Below are 2,929 nucleotides of genomic sequence, written 5' to 3' on the forward strand. Positions count from 1 at the left end.
TCTGTCCCTCTGCCCCTCCCCCGTTCAACTCTCTTTCAGAGAATTTCATACCAATGTAATATATTTCATAATTATAATTATTTTTGATATGGTTCAGTAATATTTATTTGCTAATAGGTATACATACAAAGTGAAATTTTATTATTTTTTATCCTTGTTCCCATAAGGTTTTATGTATTAAAAACATTATTTTGGCTCTAGGTAGTATATTGGTTATTATGATAGGTTATTAATCATGGAAGAAATATATTACTCATTATATATATATTAATGATATCAAAACTTAGAAGTGGGACACCTGGGTGGCTCAGCAGGTTGGCGCCTGCCTTAAAGCCCAGGGCGTGATCTTGGGGTCCCAGGATGGAGTCCCACATTGATCTCCCTGTATGGAGCTTGCTTCTCCCTCTGCCTGTGTCTCTGCTTCTCTGTGTCTCTCATGGATGTATAAATCAAATCTTAAAAAACAAAACAAAACAAAAATCTTAAAAGTAATGTAAATGTATACCACTTACACAGGTAAATGGGCCTTAATTCTCAATAGTTTAGTTTCATATGACTATCATTTATTGCTTGTGTAAGACAGGATCAAACACTGAGTCTATTCCTTTTTTTTTCTATTCCTAATTTTAGTTCATACTGTTATGACATTGAGAAATGTTGTTTATCATAAATAGGTGCACACAAATGGCATGAACTTCACTGTGCAATGTCATCCAGTAATATGCCAAATATTGTACAGTGCTATTTCATGACACATTATCCATAATAGTTATTCCTTGGACAAATCATTTAGATCTTTTTTATGTCATATTGGAAACAAAGAACTGGAAATATTTTATGTGCAAAAGAATTTATTTCCCAGTCATTAGACACATTGACTAGACAATATTGTTCAGGAATAAACAGTGAAATTGGAAACTAAAAGTCAGAAAAGAGTGATAAAGATTGGGATGATGTCTTTCCCAAGAGAATGAAAATGGTTATGTTCAGGTTGAGGAATGCCAGGAGATTCCAGAAAGAAGAGTTATAAGTAGATAAATTATTGTTATTCCATAAAAAGTGTACATATACGTATATACACACATGTATATGTGTGTATGTGTGTATAGATATATGTAATGTTAGAATAAAATAGAAATTTAAAAAATAAAAATAAGTCAGGCTAAAATTAGTACTAAGAGAATTAAAGTAATACATTTCTGAAGTATAAGGGGGTGAGTGTCAGCAGAGGACACACATATTTGGTTTTAAAAATTGCAAAGTTTTGCAGACTTTTCAATATTGAACATATTAGGGCAATTTTAAAATCAAATAATAATATCCGACCTAAGTATAATGTATTTCAGCTATTATCCAAATATAACCAAGTTTCTACTGAAGAAATCTGTTTATATTTCTGCAAATTGAGGGCATGACATCAGACAAATTAGATATGGTAAGTTATAAAAGAAACTATTACAAAAATATACTTTATACATCAAGGAAATGTGTTTGCATAAAGACAATTTTCATAGAAAATGTGAAATTCTCTATTTGTCAGCAGAGTCAACAGACTTTTTTTTTTTTTCCATCTAGATAAAGAAGATCATCTCATATAATGGAACTACCTGCAAAAAATTATCTTCATTCACCGACCCCATCTGAAACATTGTACATCTTTTTCTGGGCCAGGGACTTTCAGATGATTATAGAGGAAATTATAAAATAATACATCATTAATAGTGCACTACAGTTTGTTATCAGAGCTATTCTGGCTCTAAGATAATGAAAGACCATCAGGAAAGTTTTGCTAAGAAGAAAGCGTAAGAAAGTTTTTGAACAAAGAAGGAAGAAAACCCCAAGCTTCCAAGTACAGTAGATTTGTTTCAAGCCCAGAATCCACCACAAAGCAGTTATGTGCTGAGAAGCCCCAGTAGCTTCCTAAGCCTCTGTGTCTCTCCATGTGCAACATGGGTTTTGTGAGATTTAAAAGCAATGATACATGCTAAGCACTTACAAAGTGCTTTCACTAACAGTATTACTTCAGAGAGCTGGAAAGCATCCCAGACAAGCATAGCATATTTGGGAAGGGACAGATAAATGATATTAATTTCAATATTAACATTAATATTTTTGAAACCTTTTTCTTAAAGATCAGCATACATAAATTAAAATGCATACATGCTTGCTCAATGAAATTTTATAACATAAATGCATCCATATAACTATCATTCTTGAAAATATTGGCCTTAATTAAGACTTCAGTGTTTCATTTTTTCCCAACACAGGAAGCCACCATAGATGAGTATCATCGGTTTTAAACTTTATAATATTGAAAGCATAGGAATGTGGTACTCATAAGCTGTAAGAGCCTCATGGCTCAGTCTTATGCCATGAGAGTCATCTATGTTGTTAGGGAGTTATAGTTTTGTTTTTTCATATTTGTATAGCAGTTCTGTCCAACAGTAAATAATGTGAACCCCATATGATGTAATTTTAAATTTTCTAATAATCACATCAAATCAAATAAAAAAGGCACAAGTAAATAAAGTTAAATTTATAAATGAATCTTATTTATTCCAATATATCCAAATGTTATTATTTTAGCATAGAACCAATATAAAAATTATGGAGTTTTATATTTTTTTCACTAAATTTTAAAAAGCCACTGTGTTTTACAATTATAGCGTATCTCAAATCTAATTAGCTTAGATTTCAAGTGTTTAGTAGCCACATGTGGCTAGTGGCTACTGTTTTAGACATTCGTGCTGTTTGATTCTCTTATAATGATTTATTTGTCCTTTCAACCATTAATTATTATGTACATTCTTTCTAGTTTGGGGATAATATTATTAATGCTTCTTTGAAAATTCTAATACATATTTCTGGTACTCATCTGTCTGCATTTCCATCTCATAGGTATGCAGGACTGGAATTACTGAATTTTAGA

This window comes from Canis lupus, chromosome 30 (genome assembly GCF_048164855.1).
Source record: "Canis lupus baileyi chromosome 30, mCanLup2.hap1, whole genome shotgun sequence".
Taxonomy (NCBI): Eukaryota; Metazoa; Chordata; class Mammalia; order Carnivora; family Canidae; genus Canis; species Canis lupus.